The sequence below is a fragment of the Synchiropus splendidus genome, chromosome 10 (assembly GCF_027744825.2).
Source record: "Synchiropus splendidus isolate RoL2022-P1 chromosome 10, RoL_Sspl_1.0, whole genome shotgun sequence".
NCBI classification, from domain to species: domain Eukaryota; kingdom Metazoa; phylum Chordata; class Actinopteri; order Syngnathiformes; family Callionymidae; genus Synchiropus; species Synchiropus splendidus.
In genome coordinates this window covers 18,853,451-18,878,002 of record NC_071343.1, presented here as the reverse complement: position 1 = coordinate 18,878,002, position 24,552 = coordinate 18,853,451, and positions in this window count along the sequence as shown.

Genomic DNA, 24,552 nt, shown 5'->3' with positions numbered 1-24,552 from the left:
ACAGCGCCGGGATAACTTCATCCGCAGCCCTCATTAATAGTGGGAAAGCGGCAGCGCTGTCTAATTATGAGGCCCATCTATCAGCTATAACAAGGGCCGTCGCCGATATTTACTCGGGCATAAAAAGCCACGCGCTCCGCTTGATATGCGAAACAAGGCGCCACAAAGAATTTGCAAGTTCCCAATCTGGACCCTAATGGCTCCCTGTGATTTCATGAATGATGAATTAAAGCGGGATGCAAATCTCCTCATACGCGGAGGACGGAGTGGGAAACACAAAGACTGATTTATTTGTGACCTCTGCGAGGACAGCGACGGGCGCTCACCTGTCACGCATCGCAAAAGCCTCTTAATGCCTGGTCGTAATTAACGGATAATTATAATGACTTCTCTAATCAGCCTTGCTCATTGGAATAACAATGAAAGTCAGAAGTGTCGATGCCATTCCCGCTTTCTTCTCTGAAGCACCGCGGTGCCACGGCTTTATCTATAATGAGCACTGTGAGCCCAGAATCGTGTTTGCCGATAAAAAAAAGAAGCAACTAATAAGAAAGATTCCAACTCCAGCGCACAAACAAAGAGATCAATCTCGCTGAATGATGCCAGTGATTCTGCCTCTCAGCACAATATGGATCATAATTCCATTTAATGCTTTTTTTAGCGTTGTTTTCCAACGTGTTTCAAGCGGCTGGTGGGAACAACAAACTCTTTTGTGAGTGTTAAATCTCTCCGAACAGCAACCACCGCAGCCACCCCCTTCTCTAATGAAGCCATTCTTTTGCCTGTTTCAGATATGGTAGCGTGAGGTTAATGGCTTCACTAGGCGACAAATCGCCATCCAGGGCCGGAGTAATTGGCTTCCCCTGAACCGTCTTGACTGTACTTCATCATTTGCAGTGTGTGAAAGGATTAAATAACAGGAAATAGATCAGTCGGGGATAGCAACATGGATTGTTTTTATTGCAGCATGAGATTCGGTGCAATAATTTATTGGCGCTCAGTTTCTTTCCAATGAATTTACACCCTCCATAAGTCGCTACTGGAACTAATGTGGACATCCTTACAGGATGTGACGGAGTTTTCAACTGCTGAAATACAAGGACGGCAGACACCCAAGTGACGGAATTAAAGTTGGTTCAAATATAGAAATCATGATGAGTCAGTGAGCAGCCGAATGGTTTCATGCCTCACATTGTGTACACTGAGGATGTTAACATTGTATGTTGTTTACACCTTGGATGAGATCTGCAAATGGGCCATAAAGCACTGAAATCTTTTCCTACCCGGGCTTCCTCTTTCAACTTGCATACAAGCACCCTCACATACTGACCACTTAGGATGCCGACACACAGTACAGCCTAGTCGCACTGAACGCAATTTTGCGCTCATGAACCGGAAATTGTCCTCTGTCAAGTCATGAAACGCAAAACATGATCATTCTGTGTGATATACCAGCAGACGGCGGTCATATGATGTTGCCTAGGTATTAGACCTCAAATGACTGCTTACTGCTGATAGGCCTCATGAAAGATGTGGTATTCTTGGGTTAAACATGACATGAGATTTCATTGAAATAGTTGTTCGATGCTAGAGACTATAGAGGACGGAGTGCCATCTGGTGGACTTGGAAAATGAGGACACTGTTGCATGAAGGCTCGCCAACTCATCACTATTACTTACCTTGCGATACTACTATTTACCCATCTCCTGGAAGGTTCTGACCAGATTAGTCTTATGTTACGGAGAATGAAAAAAAAAAGCACTATAGGTTGCACTGTAGTGCTGTCGAAGGACGGTTTTATAGTACTCTTTTGCACAGCCTGTACAACTGTCTTCTTATTTTTTGTCATATATTTTTCTAAACCATGCAAAGACCCATTTTCTTGATATAAGTGATGGGTAGATGAAGTATCATGCAACATTATTGCAGGGTTGATGAATCAGCGTCCTATTTTTCAGACGATGGTTTCACAAGATGGTTCTCTTGGTTTAGAAATTATTTAAGATTTCATTGAATTATTTGCTCAAGTCCAAACATTATACACTGCCTGGCCAAAAAAAAAAGTCTCCACCTGGATCCTGGATCTGGGGTTGCTGCAGTTCCTCAGGTCCAGGTTCAACAACATTATGTGCTCAAAGAATGAGCTCAGCTGACTACCTGAATATACTGAATGACCAGTTTATTCCATCAATGGATGTTTTCTTCCCTGATGGCATGGGCATATTCCAAGATGACAATGCCAGGATTCATCGTCCTCAAGTTGTGACAGACTGGTTCAGGGAGCATGAGACATCATTTTCACACGTGGAGTGGCCACCACAGAGTCCAGACCTTCACCCATTGAGAAGCTTTGGGATGTGCTGGAGAAGGCTTTGCGCAGCGGTCAGACTCTACCATCATCAATGCAAGATCTTGGTGAGGAATTAATGCAACACTGGATGGAAATAAATCTTGTGACATTGCAGAAGCTTCTCGAAACAATGCCACAGCGAATGTGTGCTGCAATCCAAGCTGAAGGCGGTCCAACGAAATATTAGAGAGTATGACCCTTTTTTTTGGTGGCGACTTTTTTTTTGGCCAGGCAGTGTACATCGGACAGTGTCATCTGTGGCCTCTGTAAGTCAGGACACTGTTTCATGAAACCTCATCCACCCTTTACTACTCGATCCATATGTCCTGACTGCTCCCTTCAGCTGCTTCAGGGGATGATATGATTGTCCATAAGTCTGAGGTCTTCGGTGGTGCTGGCGTCGTTCCTTTGCTTTTCTTTTCAGTCATCGCTGTTCGAGAAGATGCTGCGCTCCTTAAATAGAAGTAGTTGAATTTAAGATGTTTTCATTGTGATTGACTAGAAAGAAAAAGTTTAGAAACCAGTACATCAGAGGGGCTGCTCATGTGGAAGGGTTGGTGGACGAAGCTTCAGGAGGTTTTCTCAACCTATTATCACTCCCAAAGCATTAAATAGCGACCATCTTCAAGTGACTTCTGCTCTCTGTGTTGATGCTGAAGTCAGCCTTCTGTGTTATTTAGTTAGTTTAGTTGGTTATTTAGGCACTTGATACATTACAAGGGGCGCCATTCCATAGCTAAGCATCATTCATCATAACATCATTCTCTGTCTTTCTGTTACGTGACTGACAGGAAGCGGAAGGAGGAACATTGAAAACCTAATACCTCAACATGCAACGCTAAAGGCTGCCTTCAGCAAAGACATAAAACTCACTTGAAGTGCGTCGGTATATGGCGCCATGGGAGGGAGAACGTTTTCGGTATATACCTGGACAGTTCGACCTCTTTTGAACGCGAGTCGTCATCACCAGGAAATTGGTGAGCCATACTTCCACTTTTTCTACTCAGTAGGAGACTCACCTGACAAGTCTTAGATCTAGTCAGCAGACTCAGTGGAATCTCTGGAGAAGACGGTCCAAACTGTCTTTCAGCACATGACCATTAGAGCTTGTTTTTGTTTGGACACCTAAAATGTCTTTTGATTCACATTTATTGCTATTGCGTATGATTGTCTCCCTTCACTGTTAGAAACGTAGCGACTCATAATGAAGAAGGTGTTACATGAATAACATGACTTCCAATCAAAAACTACTCATCTAAACTTGGAAAAGAGAATGTGCAAAGTCACCAGTTGGTTAGAATCTCTGACTGAGTCCAAAAACAAGGCCATATTTATCGGCGTACTGAGACGCTTTGAAAGTGTCTTGAAAAGAGATAACCTCTTTCAAAGTCAGCCTTCGCTGACTGACTTCTCCTTTTTTCCATGTGTAGTGAATGACATTAGAAATCTCACTTCATTTTGAAAAAAAAGTTAATGGAAAAGTTGAAAGCTAATTTCTCCCAAATATGAACTTATGATGTGTTTGTCTCCCTGTGAACGAGTTCCTTTATGCAGTTTAGCAAAGTGATGCCTGGAAGCTCCCTCTGAGTGCAGCCGCGATGTTTAATTCATGCCTGCGTGTGTTTTGATTCATTCTATTCCAGGTGAGTCTGTAACAATCGCAGACGCTGGAATGAGTTGGAGGGGTTGGGTGGCAATAAAAATGATAATGAAAAGAGAGACAGAGGCCACATTGTGCAAAGAACTGTAGAGCTGGTGGGCTCAATCAAAGGCTGAACAGCTGCCTCAAGCTTTCCAGAAGTTGTGATCTTATCTTTAATGAAAGGATGCATAAAATGGAGCATACGGAAAGTAAATCCCCTCTGGATCACAGAGGATGCGCAACAGTCAACAGAACAAAGGACTCGTGCAACAGTTGTGGCCACTGTCATAAAGGACTGAGTCATATGAACAGTGCTTGTCCTCTCTCAGGGACCTTTGAAAACTGCTTCAGTGAACACCAAATTCACTTTTTTATCTCACGCGTTTGGACTAAATGTACTCATTTCAACCCTTAAAATCAGGCCGTCATGCTGCTCCTTTGTTTGTTGCCCTGGCCATTCCCTAAAGTGAGAGACCTCCTGTTGTCTCAAAGACGGGTGTCATACTCATTTGTCATACTACAGAGTTGGCTCACAATTAAAGTTCCAGTTTCAGCATATACAAAATGTCTTTAAAAATTAATAAATAAATAACAGTAATTACTAGTAATTAATAATTATTAGTACATTGAAAGTAATAATAATAAAAAAAGTTCACACTTTTAAACAGGAAATTTTAATATATATTTTTTTAAATATACTGAATATCCATTTAAAAAAAATCATCCAAACCATGTCAATGTTCTGCTGCTGTTTATCGAACGACACTCCACTGAAAAAGTATTTATTCCATTCCATTTTTCCATTATCCATTGGACTGGGAGATCTTGCTTCATTAGATGTTATTTGTGCAATGTTTGCATATATTTAACTAATGTTTATTATATTATTGTGTTTTTGGTCCTGTCCCGCTAACTCCCGACTGAAACAGTTGACTTGAGGAGCTCTGTGTTTCTGTCAATAAGTTCTCTCCCTCCCACGTTTCAAATGTTTGTCTTCAGATGTCATCAGATGTTGCTTCATTTGATGTTATTTGTTCAATGTTTGTATATATTTCACTAATGTTTATTATATTATTGTGTTTTTGGTCCTGTCCCGCTAACTCCCGACTGAAACAGTTGACTTGAGGAGCACTGTGTTTCTGTCAATAAGTTCTCTCCCTCCCACGATTCTCATTCATGTTGTAGGCAACGTGCAGTAAACACTTGTATTCATTCCAGGTGTTTATTGGTGTTTTAGCAGGTGACAAAAGCATTGTGTTCACGTCGCTGCAGTATGTGTATATTTTTTCAACTTGGTTGACATGTATAGTGAAGGCACAACATGCTGGGGATGACGATATCCCTGCTGTGGTAGTGGATACATGTCACATTTGTGCAAGCATTTTGCAAGCGTGTGTGAAGATGAAGCATTGAAAGAAGTTATCGAACGTTACAGCACCACTTGGTTTTGGAGGAGATAACTGACCAGGTGTTTATGAGATTAAAGTACTGTGAGGGAAACTTTGTTAAAAAAAAAAGGAACATAAATGAAACATAACCTACTCAATTCATGTAGCAGATGGCGTCTCTTGGGTAGTGCAGATGCAAAAGTCTGAATCATCTATACGACACCATGATGAAACAGCAGTAAAACTTGAGCCGCATTTCACTATTTTATGAAGATTCAGTGGAAGTAGTGGAACTATCAAATGATACACAAGAAGTATGGAATACAGGGTGTATTATTATTATTATTATTCGTTTTCTTTTTTCTTCTTCTGGATTTCATGTTTCTTTGTATGAGTGTGTTGAATGCATTTTTTAAAAAGCAACAAAATCTTCAGTGGGTGTATCAGCCAGGGTACAATTATTTATCGATTTACAAATTTGAAAGCAGTTTGTTTTTCTTAATCCTGTGGACAAACATATAATTGTAATTGAATGTTCTGCTGCTGTTTATCGGGCGACACTCACTGAAAAAAATATTTATTCCATTCCATTTTTCCATCATCTTATTGCATATATTTAACTAATGTTTACTATATTGTTGTGTTTTTGGCCGATACTCTATTGTACAGCTACTCGATGGTTTCCCATTTTGGGATGACTAAAGTCTGTTTTTCTGTCAGTCATCTTTTGGCTCCATTGTGAAGTCACAGAACACCAACAATCATCCATCAGCTGCTCTTTTCATTTCTCAGCTTTGCGACCACAGGCCATTTCCACACTCAATATATTTCCTAACCACTCCTGTCGATGCTCTTTGTTAGACAGTTTGAAATTATTCCACCTCCCCCCTACATCTCCATTCACAAAAACCTGCATGGTGAAAAGCTGACAACGCCTCCTTTTCCAACACTCAGGCACAAAAGCACAGAGCAGTTTGGGTCGATTTGATCAAATCCTAACAAATTGCATTTTAACAGCCTCTTTTATAATAACTGGAGCCAAACAGTGACAGATGTGGAGTTAATATTGAAACTTCCCTGAAGCTCAAAGCTATAAAATAAAAACAAGATTGAGAAAGTGTCTTCATTCTCGTTGGCTTGTTTAGGATTTTAACAGTCATGTGAGTCTTGTTCGTATCTAATGGATACATACATAAAACGTGAGTCTTCAGTCCACAACCATTATTTTAATGGTTGACTAAATAGTGGTGATGGGTAGGTGAGGTATCATGAAACAGTGATGAAACAGAGGCCACTAGATGGTGCTCTTGCTCTTGGTTCATTTCATTGAATTAGCTGTTCTTGTTGAAACTTTTTATTGTAGACAGTGCCATCCGGTGGCCTCTGAAAATCAGGATACTGTTTCATGAAACCTCATCTACCTATCGATGCTAAACAGCCATTCATGAACAGGTAATATGCAAAATAATACGATTTGCTACATTGACTTACTAGACTGTTACGAATCTTTCCATTTTCAGCCCTTGTTTATAAACTAAGCTGGTTCATGAACTACAAACAGTAAAACTGAAAGGGGACCCTTCCTATGGGATCCAACCCCCCCATTTTAAAAGCTCACTTTAAGTGTCGCGAACAAGCCATTAGATTCACGATATCTTTTCCAGATTTGGCAATGCTGCTCCGTGTCAAACTTTGTACTGGCGGAAGCGTGAGCGTGAACATTCGTCCTGTTGGGTGAAAGCCTCAGACGTCCTTTAAATGTGTCCACTCTTTGCTTATAAGCAGGTTTTCTTCAGACAGAAAATGTTAACCATGTTTGAAAGCATAAATATTTTAAACCCTGACCAAGTATAATCCATCTCTGCTGTGATATTGCTTCCTGATTTTCTCACCGTGTCTCTGTCATGAGTTTCTCCTTCATTAGTTTACGGTTAGGGTTTCCGTCCCCGTCTCAAAAATAATGATCTCCACGGACGCCTTGATATAACAGGAGACAGGTGATTACGGAGGGAGAGAAAAAAAAAAGACTCTAATGAATACCGATGAATCACCGGCGAGGAAGGTGGCAACAGGGAGCGCCGTGCCGCTCTCTGGCATTTCTTTGATTAACGCTTTGTCTTGAGATGCATGGTGACCGCGACTCCCACAATGTCTTGCAGATCATTGTCTGGAGACTTCATTTTCCTCCACCTCAATTGCCCCAGACGGATTTTTTTTTTCTATACGCCCTTATAGCTTTTTCCCGATGATGTCTCCCAACTGGCTGAGAGCATTAATGATGTTGCCGTGGCGATTAATCATGACTCAAACCTCGTTGTTCACTGACAAACGGACTCTTCTGTTTGGCTCACGCTGCTTCGTACTTTCCTCTTTTCGTAACCATATTCTTGCGCTGTCTACAGTTGACACGTCATGAGATGGTGAAACCTCATGAAGGACCATCCTCTTTTAAAGAGCTCACTAGATGACAGTGCTTACCGATCTACTGTTTTTGTTCTTGTGAAACCTTGCATCCTTGCATCAAGTATCAGCGACTGAGCTCCAAAAACAAGGACACTGCTCCATGAAGCGTCACAATAAGGTTTCATGAAACAGTGTCCAGATTTTCAGAGGCCACCAGTCTGCTGTAAAATGTTTGGACTTGAACAACTGATTCATTGAAGCCTCACATCATTTCTAAACCAAGAGCGACATCTAGTGGCCTCTGAAAATTAGGACACTGTTTCATCAACCCTGCAGTACTGTTTCATGATGCCTCATCCAGCCATCACTGAGTAATACCAATAGAAGACAGACAGTTGCATATTTTTGGAAGGAATTGTTTACGCACTGTATCAGTTAATGCTGCTTTCAGATATCTTCATGTCATCATCATTGTGCTTCCATTATCGAGTCATGGGTAGACTAGACAAAACTGCCTACATTGCTGATGTCTCATGAAACAGTTCCCTAATTTTCAAAGGCCGCTAGATGGCACTGTCAGCAGTATCATGTTTTGGCTTTGGACAATGATTTCAATGAAGCCTCACATCATTGCTAAACCAAGTGCGCCCTCTAGTGGCCTATAAAAATTACAACAGTGTTTTATCAGCGCTGCAATACTGTTTCATGATGCCCCACCTGCCCATCTCTACGATTCACTTAATTCTACTTTTAAGAGAAGATGTTAACTAAGGGGTGTTTTACGTTCTTTCTAAAATGATTCACAGCCAAAAGAAGCAGAGATGCTGGGACAGTAAGCAAATATCACTCCCTCACATTTTCACTGCAATTCCATCCACCCACTGCGACTTTGCCTCAAATCTGACCAATCACTTTAGTCTCCTTTGAATGCAGCCGTGAGGGGGGGCAAGCCAGTTTTCTTCTTATGACAGTCCCATGACCGGATAAATGCAGAGGGTTGTGTCAGGAAGGGCATCCGATGTATAACCTTGCCAAACTAAAGATGCGGATCAGAATGAGGTTGGAACTGCCAGGCAGAAGGTGGAGAGGAAGGCCAAAGAGTAGATTTATGGAGGTGGTGAAGGGGGACATGAGGTTTGTAGGTTTGAGAGAAGAGGAAGCAGAGGACAGGGTGAGATGGACGAGGATGATCTGCTGTGATCCCTGAAGGGAGAAGCCGAAAGGAGAAGAAGAAGACTTTAGTCTCCTTTCACCCACCCCTCGATGTTAAGATGAAGTCATGTGGGACGCCCTGGGCTCATATTTGTCCACAAACATTACCACCAAGGTTCACAATTCGGACGTAAACGATTCTGAATTGATTCACAAATGTCTAAATTCTGATTATTTAAATGTGTAATAGGCGGAACACACTAGTGCAGTGTGTCGCCGCCTGAACACTATTCAGTACAGGGCAGACGTCAACACACATGACTGACCACTAGAGCCATCTCTCTCAACACTATGACTGACTACATCCCGACCCTGTGGAACATGGTATGTTACCAGTTACTGTTCTTATTTGCTGTATAAATGAGCTGCTGAACCACTCTTGTCACACACACACACACACACACACACACACACACACACACACACTCCCAAACACTCCCCACCTCAGACTCCGCTCATCCAAATGTTAATCTCTGCCCTTGTGAGGAGCTCTGTAACAAAACAACAAGCACTCACTACAGGTAGCCAGCCAGGAAACTTGTCCCAGAACATCATAAAAAAAAAAAAAAAAAAAAAAAAATGTATTCATCATCATTTTTTATTTAGTACGTACATATGTTTTATTTATTTATTTATCTTTTTGTGTGTGTGTGGCAGGATTATTTGCACTTAAAATAGTTATTGAAAAGCAGATTTTGTTGAAATCATAGCAGCCCGGAGCTTTTTTTAGGCTAAAAACTGACAGTATTTTTTACAAGCTAATTAAAAATTATTGCAACTCTTATTTTCATATTATTAATATGCGACAAATTTTTGGCTGCAAAAAAAAAAATAATAGAAAGAAAAAGGGTCTGATAAAGAATGCAGAATAATATTCAGTCACATTCCAGAATGCTGGTGACTACTAATGAGAATTGTGCATTTATTATACAATATTAATGTTATTCATTGTTTGTGCTACTAATAAAGAAGTTATTTACAGATGCAGGAATGCTGAATGAGGGAGTGTAGCTGAGTGTGTGTGAGAATTTGAAGTTGCAGGTGGAGTACAAAGACAGGAGTGAACCACACTGGAGGCCCGAGCAGACATTGGAACTCATTACAAGGGTCCAAGGTCAGATGGAGGAGGCTGGGAAGTACCACCTTCTCCAGAGCTGGAATGAGCTGGTCTAGATGAGAGCCACCAGGGTCCGGAACGGAGGCGCATGCCTTGTGGTCATGGCCATGGTTACGAGGGAGCCAGCAACCAGGTCTGGTGTCAACGGCGGAGGACCAATTGGACGAGGACGGAGCCCACGTAGAGAAACCTTTGTGTATAAAGGGTCAAGACCTCAGATACTTTTTTTGTTGCTCTACCGGACTTCTGCTAAGGCTAAGTTAGGCGTAGTTGCTGACCCAGAACTCTACTTTTGTATTAGACTCCTCCGTCAGGGAATACATTTCTTGTTGGATTCTTGGTAGTCAATCTCACGAGTGAACGAACGTTACACGGGAGGTGTATTTCCAACACTATGACGTAAACATGGTGTCAGTTTTTTGTTCAGTCCCTTGTTTTTTGTCCACGTCTCATAACTGGGGTTTCTGAGGTCAGGTCTCTATGGTTAAATAGCAAATTCTCAAGACAAAATTGTCTTTCATCCGCCATTAAATCAATGTTGTGTAAACAAACGAAAAGCTACTCAGACACTTCTAAAAGCCTTTGCTTCCATAATATTAAACTCGGAAAGAGAAAACCACAGCCTCCCGCCCTTCTCCTCCAACATGCTTCACGCTGCGGCTCCTTTAGGTGACATGACATTTTAACTAATGAGATGAGGTGTAAAACGAGGGCTAAACTCAATTTGATGCCAAGGGGGAATTAGAAGACTGTGACAGGGAAGGTAATGGGATTCAGCCAGGCAAATAAATAGATAATGAAAACACCGGACTGGATTAGAGCAAACAAAATTTAATGACCCAATCAATAAATAAAATGTATTCAACTGCCAGGATGCGGTGATAGTTCAAGAAAAGATACCAGGGTTTGATATCATCCACAAAGTTTGGCTCCCACTGCTGCAGGTTTTTGTTTTTTTTTTTTGTCGCCGTCATCTTTCAGAATGCATCAATTCCAACAAACGCTGCTGTCAAACCGAGCTCCGGGACTCATTTGGGGGCTTGAGGGAAATTTGTTTAAGCCGTCTTTAGTGAAAAATTAAGTTTCAGCCCAGAGCGCTTAAAAAGGCTGAATATAAAATTATTGAAATTGCAAACATAGATCTTTGCAAGTGGCCTTTATTGCCTCCCCGCTGCTCTTCAGAGGCCATAACAAGTGCACGCGAGCAAAGCTCGGATTAGTGGCTAATGGCTGGCATCAATATGACTCTAATGTCATTTCCTGATGCATCCTGGTCGTTACGGGTCCCGGCAAAGAGTGGTCCCCGGCTCGCTGTAATGACTGGGATGTCAGGAAAACAAATGTTATTATGCGGCGGTAAAAGGGCCTTTATTTCACTGACAGAAGTGGGAGAAGAAAGCAGTCAGACGCTCTGTGTTGTGTTCGTTAGACTCAAATGGTAGAAAAGTGCCGCGTAAAAATCTCTCTGAAAAAGGTGAATGTTACTTGCGAACTTGATTGGCTCTCTTCGTGGAAACATCATCGATCGATCTTTGTCAGTCTGTGTGCAGCGTGAGAATCAGTTGGAATTTCGGCTTGTTAGTCCAAGCTGCCAATGTGGCACCTTGCTCTTGAGCTTATGCGTGCGACTTGATCCTATCTGAAACCTGAGACCCGAGTTAGCATTTGACTCAAGACCACAGACAGACGTCCTGGATCTGTCTGGAGTTAGACATTTGAGCTCACTAACATTAACCGTATTGTTCTGTAGTGTGAATATTTTCCAGTCACTATCTCTATATCTTATTGAACTTTGAGTCGGATTTTTCTGGACCTCCCGACCGTCTCTGACTAGAACAGTCCATCAAACATTTTTCAATCCAATATGGCCAAGATTATGTTACATTCAGACTTCTTTTCCAACGTTTTAAATTCCTATTCCAAATTAAACATAACTTTGTGCGGATACTTTACAAACACTTCATTCAAATCCGTTGAAAGATACACGTTTCAATCCCGAAACCGAAAGCAGTTCCATCATCATCCGCTGAACTGATGGTTGGTTCCGAAAGGATCTTACCGCCTCTTTTTGTGATGAAATAGACATTGCTCATTTAGATTCTCTCAACACTGTGTTCTTATCAGGACAAACGCAGCGGTCGGAACAAGGGGTGGAATCAGCACATTGCCTGAATCCAACTATTCTGTGCGTGTAACCGTTCAAATGCAGGTGTTTTAGGGGGTAAATAGCAGCAAGGCATCAGCACCAAGGCATCAAATAGTGAGTACAAGTAACATCCGACGTAACATTATGACCGGGATTGGTTCCGACCAACCGGTCGCAAGTCGGATTGGATGTAAGTTGAATGCCATTCAAAATAGCTGAGGCGAGGGTTATATGTCCTACTGTAGTGGTAGATGGCTGTGTGAGAGTGAGATGCTGGGATACTGTGCTGCCGTAACTGTCGTACGTGATGCCGGGCTGCTACGTGCTGAATACAGACACTGAATTAAAAAAAAATAAATGAAAAAAATAAGCATCTGCTGGCCGTGGTCGTAAGTACAGGTGGACATAAGTCAAGCAGGTCGTAAGTCGGATGGTACTTGTATTTGTAAGTGGCCTTTTGCATCAAATGCCGTTTCCCCTTATGCCCGACGTTTCAAAAGTCAGGGTTGGGTTTAGAACATATGGGCATGTCATCACTACCTTGCACCCTATGTGGCTCTTCTATTTATTATACTATATTCACTATAGACTCAGTATGAATGGAGTGTCACCCCAAGGCTCACCCCGAACCACAACCTTTGTCATTCTTGGACAATAAGTATTGCACTTAGTAGACAGTAAGTAACTGTTAAACAATAATGAAACATTCATGTGAAAATGGTTAAATAATTTAACAAAACTAAGCAAAATGTGTTAAAAACCTGCCAACAAAATGTGATTCCTTAAGTTTAAAAATGACATTGTATTTATTACATTTCTGAGTGGTTAATAAGTTGATCTTTATTTCAAAGTGTGATTATCCTCGACTGCCGATCTATTGCTTTTCCCTTTCATATACACATGGAGCCTTGGCAGGTTTCCCCATAGCGCATATCCTGTGGATGAGGAAAGGTTGTGACTGTGGTCACTTCTCAACTGATCCTGCCTTTTCATTGGCTGCCCTTGAGATACAGAATCATCCTGCATTTGACATGACAATTAAGTCTCCCTTTTTGAACAATCACGGGACGCCATTTGTTCAGTGTATTTTCAACTAGATTGTGAGTATATTTGTGTAAATAACTTCAACTACAGCATGAAGCAACGGTTGTGCGGAATAGCTATGCGCACCAGCAACATGAACATCTCCTGCTATTCTAAATAACACTTTTTCATGCGTGAATTTAAATTTTTTATGATTCGAACTTTGACTGATCGTAGCAGTGCATGTTACTCTTTGCAGCGTGTGGTGAGTGAAGTTTAAAGCTGCCACCGAGTACTCTGGGCCAGCAGTCCTTTATTCAGTGACAAGAAAGGTGGTAATGCTAGTGTCCCAGGTTTGTAGCTGGGTGTGGCTGCTGATCTGAACACATATTTCTGATGGCACTCAGCAGCAAATGGTTGGTCTTGCTGAGGGGGGATCAGTGCTCAGTAGTGACGGCTAGATGAGGTTTCATGACCCAGTGTTGAAGGCCTGATGAGGTTTCATGAAACAGCGTCCAGATTTTCAGAGATGGCACTGAAAATGTTTGGACTTAAAACAACTAGCACATTGAAACCTCACACCATTTCTATATCATGAGCACCATCTAGTGGCCTCTTAAAATTATGACACTGTTTCATAATACCCTCATCTACCCATCAGTCGTGTTCAGCTGTAGAGACAATACAACAATTGTTCTGCTGTGGTCAATGTACCCTGTGGTTTGTACAACGTTGACTATGTTTCAGCATTATTCAGAGCAGTATTCGGAAAATACTGCTATGGAATAATGAATGGATTATTTCCTATGTTAGACTTAAAGTCACTTCATTTTTCTCCATCCTGTAACTTGCAACTAACTCACCAGATAACAGAAAAAGAAGACATTTTTCATTAAAGCGCCAGCTCTTACAGCATGTATTTGGTATGACCACGTGGGAAAACCAATTCTCTCACACCACTTCTCAAGGATGATTTAAAGACAACGTACACGATCTTTTCATCAGGACTGCAGTGTAGGAAATATACAAATCAAAGTCAAAAAGAAGCTGTATCTTATGGGATAAGAAGGTGTTTCATTTCACCTGTCCCTGAAGAGTTATCTTGAAGTTGCAGAGAAGAATAGATCCAGGTACAAGAACAAGGAAGGATCCTGACGTATACCTGATTCACTCTGGAGCACATCTACATAAATTTATCGATAGTTTCACAGAACATTCTGCACTGCAGCAGCTCGACACTGGAGTTGACTGTCACCTTGTGAGAACAGAGGAGGAAAAAAGGAAATTACATCTATGAGAAATAATGAGACGACGAGGGATTGTTGAGGGAAGTCAGTGGACCACTGTGCTCTATATATTTCATCATATGCAGCCAAAACTCTAGTGGGTTCTTATTACTGCGCTCTCTTCCTGCCTGAGTTTTATCTTCTGCTATAAAGTGGTCATAAATATTCCCACTTCAGTGCAAGAGTTAGCGAGTGCAGACCAGAAATAATGACTTTGAAACTTATTGAAGAAATGAACAGGTTCATGAGAAACGACAGGTTAATGTTGAGAAAATATATTGTTCCTCAATCATAAGCTTAAAAAGCTGGCATACATTTTTGGAAAAGGACCACAGTCACGACGTTGGCTAAAGTCGGAAATGTCTGTTGCCAAATCATTTCATGTCCCTGACCGTGTGGGGCTTTATCATCATCCCACTGTTGCTCTGCTGTGTGTTTGATGCAAATTGTCGGTATAAGCAGAACACCTCCTCTTTGCTTTTGTGCTCATGTTCTCTGGATTGTCAATATTATGAACACACAAGCAACAAATCCCTCGTTCACCATTGTTGGCTTACATGACTGGGATAGTGTTGTTTTAACCCCAACAGGGAAGCCCAGCATTTTCCTTCTATTTTGACGCAACCCACACACCTGAGGATGTCTCTACTACCTCTGAGACAAGGTTGCTATTTGTTTGGATGGCAACTCTTTTATGGCCAGCTCAAGGTACTCTTCAACTGGGACCTCTAATAGCAGTCCGATCCACATGGGTCGAAACTTGAGGACAAAGCGGAATAGATGCTGTATGGACGGTGGCTGCACAAACCACCAAGGTGTGGGTACTATTTTCTGGGTTCAACCCCGGACGTTGGGTGAGGAGCAGTAGCATCACACATCGTGAGAAGGCATCTGCTCAGGAAGACTCCTGGACAAGTGCTGGGAATTCTCACTCCTAAGGTGTCGCACATGGATTGTCAAGTAGACTTTTGTGTACCAGTGTGACAAAGACGTCAGGCTTTCAATTGAAGCACTTGTTTCTTGATGCTCAGAGAAAGTGGCTGGGGTTAGGATAAGATCTCACTGTTACTTCATTCGTGACTAGTCAACTTATATTCATGTGAGGCATTGCATGTACAGTAGTACCTCGGTTCTCGACCACAATCCGTTAATAGAAAATAGTCTTTTGTAGGAGTGAATGTAGAGTGTCTGCTGCAGGTGCGCTGTTCCTCTATGTGTGTGGCCGCTGCATGTGGGAGGGGTTGCCGAGTGAGTGACGTCTCTCCAGAAGTGAAGAGGTGCCCGGTGCGTGTCCAGCTCTGAATGTGCGCTTCTGTGCAGTTTGGCTGTGACAAAGTCATAAACCAAGTCACGCTCTGTCCCAGACTCGCCTCATCCCTGTCCCAGCTCCAGCCCACAACAGGACATCAAACCCTGGAGTGAGCGCTCCAGCCTCAGAGGTATGGAGAGCGAGCACCTCCCCTGTGACACTCTACCAGGGTCCAGTGTGGAGACAGGAAAGGTTTTACACCTCAATATGAAGAAAAAACAGTCAGTAAATGTAGCTAACGGGACACGTCTGCATACAGAGGCTGCGTTATACACAATAACAAAGCAAGTTGTGGGTCAGCTGATCGGTCCGCGTCACGTTTTTCCCGGCTTTTTTCCGGGGCGTTCAAGTTCTGGATTTTCGTTCGAAAATCTGAAGCAAAAAACTCACGTAATGTTTGTTCGAACTCCGATTTGTTCGAATTCCGGACTCAATGACAATGACTGACACAATGGTTGGGGTGGGAGTTTAGACAGGGGAGGCGCACTTTGAGGTTCTGCTCTTGAAATACAATGTTTTATCACTTGTATTGCATAGTACCTCATGGGGTTATGAGCTTGCTGTGCTGTGCTCACAACTCTTGTACTGTGAATCAAGCTCATGGACCCATGAACAAGACAGCTTACCATTGTTACATCCTAAATACAGCCATTCATTTTCAACCAAACCCTCTTTAGCGACCGTATGTGACGCCTGAGGAGTGTTGGAGAGGAAGACCCAGGGGAGACAGGATGCAGCAAAGACGTAGCTCGCCATTCTGGGTGAAGGGAAGTTTTCAAAGTGATTCAAAAGGGGAGCGGACGCTATTCACTAACTGGCACAGCAATGGGACTTTAGTTTGATCATCCGTCCATTTCAAATTCTGCGGTTTAAATGACTTTCCAATGACTGTGGTTCCATGACGTCTCAGAAAACTGAATAATTCTATTAGTCCGACTAAAATGTGACTTTTAAAATGCATACAAACAGCTTAGTCTGACGACTGGAGAAAAATTGTAACTTCACTAAGTCATTTCAAGCTTTAACTTCCTTCACTCAGGTTGTTTTGATTGTTAGTTCTCACGAGAAGACGTGATTTGTTGGTTTTAGGAGACGACATTACTGCCACGTTAGCATGGTTGCTAAGTTAGTGGAGGCTCACAACGGTGATCAAAAGTGCAACTCTGCATTTTAGATACGCCACATATATCACTCTTGTAAGACATAAACAACAGAATATCCAGAATATTTTATTTTATTCATAAACCTGTGAGTTTAATGCCAAAATGTGTGGATGGAAAGGAAGGGGACGACGGCGGCTCCACGACAGTGACCGCGTTGAACCATCGCACTGGCCCGCTGATTCTGTACATCTGTACTTAAGCTAGTTAAACTAGTCAGCAAGATCACTGTCTACACAGTTCTATGTGAGAGTTGGAAACAGCTTCTCGCTACCTGTCAGCTTCAATTGCTCTTCCTCTGCAGTCATAGGAACCGGAACGACTGAAGAGCTCACAGCGCCACCCCTTGTTACGGAGGAGAACTCCTCATAGCTTGATTTTCTATGCACCGCTTGTAAACCGGGAGAAGATGACACAAACGGACTCAATGCCTCAATCGACCTATTGCCGTAGTTGGGCTGTGCTGTGCATGTAACCGCTGTCAACCGTGCTTACAATATTTTACAGTCCACTTACGTCCACTAAAACCTTTGTTTAAACGCATTGAATTAATAGGTTGCGAGTCAGTGTGTGAGGGGATTTTAATCATGAATAAAAAATGATACCCTACCTTTGAATTGTGTATTGTACCGTGCAGTCAAAGTCCAACACAATACTCATGACTCATTTTAGGTGAATACATTTCCCCCCTGCAGTACAGCGCACATACATGAAAACATAGTAATGACTCCTAAGTATTCCCAACAGCCTCCCTTCTCCCAGAGGCGCGGCCTCTTCATTTGTTTTTATCCCAATTAATAAGGGTCTTCACGGCTGCCGCCGCCCCGAGAGTCTCAGCACTGACATTTCAATATTTAGCGAAGAATACATGTGGAAAAGTCTCTCAACTCTCCAACCTTTGGCGATGAGAACTTCAGGGAGCACGTCAGGGTCGGCTCGGGGCCGCGCCAGGAAATGTTAAGAGGGAGGGAAGATGAGAAGGAAGTCAGCGAGCTGGATCATTAGGATTTCCTTATGCTGTCCGTGCCGCTAATTACACCCCGCCAAGGAGGCTCAGAAGAGGATGCTGCTTCGCTTCATGTTGGGCTCCTTGGTGGTCCCTTTTTTATTATTTTTTTTATTTCCAGCTCCCACTTTGTTGGTGATGTGGATAATGAGCCACCTGTCTCACCACAGTCCTGCAATATTTCACTCGCTATTTCATCTGCTGGTGCGCAGGGGAACAGAAAAGCTCAGTGGTGTGAAAGAACAGAACAAAAAAGAAAAGCTCTGTAGTTTTAACCTGCCTGAGATACTCTTCATATATTCCTTTGCAAATATTCACAACTCTTTTTTTTTCTCTCATGTGAACTGCATAAGTAGAATTCGGTTTGATTTTTTTTTTTTTCAGCATCAAAGTTTCAACCATTTCTAAATCTGTGTATCGGAAACAGAAAGTGTAAAAAAATGCAATGTGTTCCTGTTTTTAATGTTGTTTTTCCTCTACGTACTGGCAACACAATGCATCTGGATTATTTATCAGCCACACTTCAAAATTGAAGGTGGGGTTGTTTCAACGGCACCTGTGGTATAATACATTGTATTTGAACAACAAAATAAAGTTCTCAACTAAACAATTCTCTTGCGCTCCAAGATGAGTTTGCTGTTATGAAGTTATCACATTTTTTAAAATTTATTTATTTATTTTTATAAACACATTCTACTGTGAGACTGTTTTAATACTAAACAAAATGAGAAGGACATTTATTTTTTTTTAAACAACTCATCAACAATCCAGAACAAAGCAGAACAAAAGGGATTTAAGAATTACTTTTTTTTAACGTTTCATACATCAGAGAATGTATGCACTTCTCCACTTCTCCATGTGCACCACATTATACAATGGGATATCATAAACAAAACACCCATGATGAAAGAGAAATAGTTAGATGAAGCAGTTGACATAATTTAAGTTAAAAAAACACGTTATTTAAAAAAAATAATAAAATAAAACAAAACAAATCACCTTCACCCTGATGTTGAAGTTATGTGTACATATTCAACTGGAATTTGATTATTCCGCTGCCAAAAGCCATTCATTGTAGTTACTAAATAATAATAAAAATAATTTCATAATTATTTTTTAAATCAAGTCCCACTACTCACTGAAATGGAGCACACTGCACACGTGTCAGGACACCAGCTTCTCCTAGCATTATAATGGCTGGGAGCTTACATCGCTGCATGGTGCGTCCAGTACTTTTTACTCTTCTTCTGATCCTCTCCCCTCTGACTCACTACGCTTTGTGAGGTAGCTATTGGGTGCGGCGCGGGCTATGGAGCGAGGCAGACCGCTGGTGGAAGGGAACTGCTGTGGACTGCTGGGTGGAAATTCAGAAACAAGCTGACATTTCGCCTCAGTGTGGAGGAAGCTTATTGCTGAAGACACGCAGCGTCCGCCAGTTGCTTCCCTGACTGTCTCACAGGAGCTGATATGATATCATAGGATGGAAAATCATGAAGAAAGACATGGTAGATCTTCTTAGTGCTGTGCTAACAACAAAGGGTGTTCAGAGGCTGAGCTTGGATGAAGAAATAAAAGTTGGTGTAGAGCATCACGCTGTTGTTGTGATGAGTATGATGCGTTTACGGCTTCGGAGGTTGGTCTCAGAAGATGGTGTGTATCTGTTGTGTAAACAACAATGGCCGCTGGGTCCTTTTTTTTTTTTTTTTTTTTTTACCTTCTCTATTATAGTTGAGCATGAATTGCAGCATGGATCACCCCACTTACATCTCTCAGCCATTTCAACCTAAACCAGACGACCAAAAATCTTTGAGTAAATGGTGATGTATATCTTGTGAAAATGTTAAAGTAGATCTGTTTATTGGAGTCGAGCTGCTGTGAATCTGACCATGAACTATATTGGTTTTAAATAATAAGTATCACTCTTGAATGCATCCAGGGTGTTTGCACAGCAACTTTCTTTATAAGTTCCTGACAGACAGCACAGACAGAAACGTACTTCCTGACTGGTAAGTTGCATTTTGTTGTGCAATGTGAGTAGAATGAAAACATTGATTTTCAAAATAAATCACTCACCAGCGATGTTCAGTGACTTCTCTCAGCCTCCTGTCCGCCCACAGAGGAGTCAGTGGGTGGATTGGGAGAGGAGCGATGTGGCCACGGCGAGGCAAAATGCAAATGTGAACTTTGCAGGGAGACCGGCTCTGATGGCCATGTCTCTTTGGTTGACCGACGAAGTACAAAAGCAGCAGTTGATGAGCCTCCGCGTCTGACAAGGTGCCTATTTGTGGTTTCAGTGAGCAACTAACAAGACGGCTGTGACAGCAGCACCTGGAGGTGACACAGAGGTGGTCACGCCAACTCCCAGGGTCAGCCTTTGATTTATCGTTTGTCACAACAACAGGAACCTTTGTGTTGTATGGAGATTGAGTTTATTGCTGTAAATACTCACTGCCATCGTAGGTGAGTTGAGGACAGTCATAAGAGGTGAATTATGAAAACAAGTATGGCTTCACTTTTCCCACATGGACAAACACTCACTACCCTCAGGTGCAGTGGACAGTGTCCACCAATTGTGTGTGAAGTTTGTACCTGTATGTTGTGGATTTCTTTAGGGCAATATCTGCACTTCATCGTCTTTTTCTTTGAAATACATGCCTTCTATTTCTGTTCACACAACATCTACACCCACAGACACACACTGTCGCACTTCTTTGTGGGGTCCTCCCATGACATAGTTCTTTCTCCAGCCTCCCAACTTAAACCTAACCATCCAAAACAAATGGCTAAACCAGGACCTAAACAAAACTCCAATTCACTTACAATGACCCCCCTGTTTTTGTTAAGTTCTAATCTTCAAAATGAGGCTTGGACTTGCGGGGACCGGCAAAAATGTACTCAAAAGGAGTTGTTGTTGCAAGAATTGGTCCCCACAATACAGGCTAAACATTACCAGGACAAGGCTTAACCTTGTGGGGACTGACAAAAGCTACCCACAAATAGCTCCAAATAGCAAAAGGTCCCCTCAAGGAGGTGTGTTTCCAAGAATTCTTCCCCACAAACAGAGCTATACAAATTTGCACATACACACACACAGTAATGTTTTTCATATTTCGTGGGGATATTTCATTAACTTTCATCCTCTCACCCTAAGCCTAACCCTCCAAAACAAATAGCTAACCTTTACCAGGACCTAAACCAAACTTATATTCAATTATAATGACCAAGTTATTTTGAAGTTTTTGAAGGGAACTGGCAGAAAGTCCCCACAAATAGCATGAGGTCCCCACAAGGAGGGACGTCTCCCAAAATAAGTCCCCACAGGTATAGCTATACAAGCTCTCTCACACACACACAAACTCAGCACACTGACAAAACAGTGGATTCCGTTTTTTATGAACGTGGCAAACAGTGATTTGGTCTTTTGTTTGGCTCAAAAAGAAACCCATTTGAGTTTATGACAGACTCTTCATGACATGGTATAAATGATTATTCTCTGTCAATGACAATATGTGTCTGGCTTTAGTCAATGGTTCTGTGACTCGATGAGAAAAGAAGTCATCAAACAAGAACACTTGAAAATGTCCAGTTATCAGACCACATTTCACAGTGGACAGTTACACAGAGTAGGCTGCTCTCTGGATCTATTAATGTCAGTCCAGCATGAGACCCTCTCTGCTTCCAGATTGTCCAGCAGGTGCATGATAAACAAGTAACTGAGAAACTCAGGTTTTTGTGGGTGGACACTATTAAATCATGGCAGTTACGTCGAGCTTGTCATATATGCACACAATAATTCTTGACTTACTGAAGTACCTGAAGAAGACTTTTTACTTCTGCTTCAGTATTTTCCCCCTGTAAATATGGTGTTTTTTCCCATCCTGCTGGTCACAATGAGTGCGTCACCGTCGTCTGGATTAATGATGGCTGACCTGCTCTTGTTGACGCTCAGTCTGAGTCAACACCTGTGGCCCCACACTCGGTCATTGTTTTCCCTGCCTGAAAAAAACAAGGATGTGGGGCTTCATTGGGGCCACACCTGTGGTCCATACGAAAAAGTCCACTTCCCAACATCAATATGTGACACCATGGGAGTGAGGATGGCTTGGCATTCATACCATATCATCAAACATACACAGACCCAGAGCAGGATGTACTTCCTGAGGAGACTGCGGTCCTTCAACATCTGCAGTAAACTGCTGCAGATGTTCTACCAGTCTGTGGTTGCCAGCGTCCTTTTCTACACCGTGGTGTGCTGGGGGGGGCAGCATATCCAAGAAGGACACTTCCAGACTGGACAAACTGATCAGGCGGGCCGGCTCTGTGGTCGGCATGAAGCTGGACTCTCTGGTGACCGTGGCAGAGTTGAGGACTCTGGACAAACTGCTGGATATTATGGACAACGCCAGCCACCCTCTGCACACCGTCATCAGCAACCAGAGGAGCTTGTTCAGTGAAAGGCTGCTGCTCCCCAAGTGTCGGACCAACAGACTTAAGAACTCTTTTGTACACCATGCCACCGTACTCTACAGCTCCTCACTTGGGGGGAGGAAGTAGGTTACGCTACACTACATAGTAATGGACACTTGTTCAATGTGCAATCCCTGTTTCTCTGGTGCAATAACCTATATAACCTATCTAGTTTAATTTAATTTTTTATTTTATTTTTATGTTATTATTATTATTATATATATATTTTTATTCTCTGTGTGATGCTCTTCCTTTCTTGCCTCTATTGCTGCTGGACATGTAAATTTGCTGGAGGGAGTCATCCCAAAGGGGTCAATAAAGTCTAGTCTAAGTCTAAGTCTATGTCTAACCTATTACCTGCAAAACTAAAGCAAATACGCCTGTTGTTCAGAAAAGTTTGCTGATTTTGCCAATATCAACAGTTTTCTTCCCCACCAGCACAATGATAGCAACATAACTGATGTCAGTTGTGTTACACTCGAGGGTACTAAATCATGTCAGTAACATTCAGCTGGTTAGCATGTCGGACACGACACACTTGGCGTGTGTAAAAGACCCCCAACCGAGGCTATTGAACTGCCAATATGTTGAAAAACGTTGAAGAAGACAACGCCACAGTCTGACACCATTCAGTCCTAAAACTATAAGTTAGGTGGGATGACTGTGTCAAGGTTGTCAAGAGGTTCACTGCAAAATAATCCAGAAAAGGAGGGTAAACAATTCAACTTGGGATGAGCGTGTAGTCAGACAGGCTTTGAACTTGGCAGGCTGCTTTCAGGAATCCACATCCGCCACAATAATAGAAAAATGGCGTTTTTCTTTCTTGTTCACGTGCATGCCGAGAAACCAAAGGCCCCCAAAAGACCCTAGTTGGATAGCAAAAAAAAGTTTACTATGATACCAGATCTTTAAATCGACTTGCTAATATTACTCATTCATTGAGGTCACCGCACTTTACTGTTGTGCAATAATAATGCTGTAACTACAAAACACACTTGGACGCAAGAGCCACATATCTTAGTAACTGTTATTAGCCTTGACAGCATGTGGTAATACATCAAATCTATTGCTTGACATCGCTCGACTTCTCACGGTGTAAGAGCTCAAACACACACACACGCGCGCATACACACACACACAGCCTTGTGATTAGAGTTTTCGTTCCACATCCATGTTTTGTTTTTTGATGATGTACGGTCATATTGTATGGAAATGAGCCTCCCCTGCTGTTTGTCTGCAGGACCTGCGAGAGATCAGAGCCTCCCGTGATCCGGCTTGCTCCGTGACAAGAGTGTCTAATGGGGAGGCTTGATTTCACACGCTGGGAACAAGCAATTATTGAGTGTGGAGTGTTATGAACGGATGGCTGCTAAAATACGGGGTAAGAAATCCAAAGGATGTGCTTCATTCTGAGTGTATTCCTTCCTAAATAGCTCACTTTTCGCAGACCTGATTCATGTCAGTCATATGTGGCTGGATCCCTATGTTTAACTGGATAATATGGATGTAGGCTAGAAGCACACCATGTGACTGTGTTGAAGAAATAGACACTCTAAGTTGAGTAGTGACCTTGAACGGAACAGGTTCATCCTCTAGGGTGAGTTGGTGGGAGCTGCTGTTTCAACCAGCCTGAGCTTCATCTGCAGCGATTCTGAGCATAACTAATTGGTTTTGCAAGTCATGTGACACACTAGCGTTCATACATGCCAGTCATAGTCTTCAGAACATCTTGTCCCATCTGCTAGACCCGTCAGCTGGAAAAATCCCGACCATATGGAACACATATCCACAATTCAGCTGAGTTCTCAGCTCTCACGCTGGAAGAGACGGGTAGTAGGCTTCAACTAAAGGCACCGCAGTCTCATTCTCTGTTCTATATTTAGAGGCTTCTATCCATATGTTTGCGAGTAGTCGAGAAATCGCTGTAGAGCTGAATGGCACGTTAAAGTTCTGCTCATGAGAACACAAGGTTTTGCCCTGTTTAAATACAGAATAATCGATGAGACACAGACAATGCTGATGTTGTGGCCCACTGCCCAGAG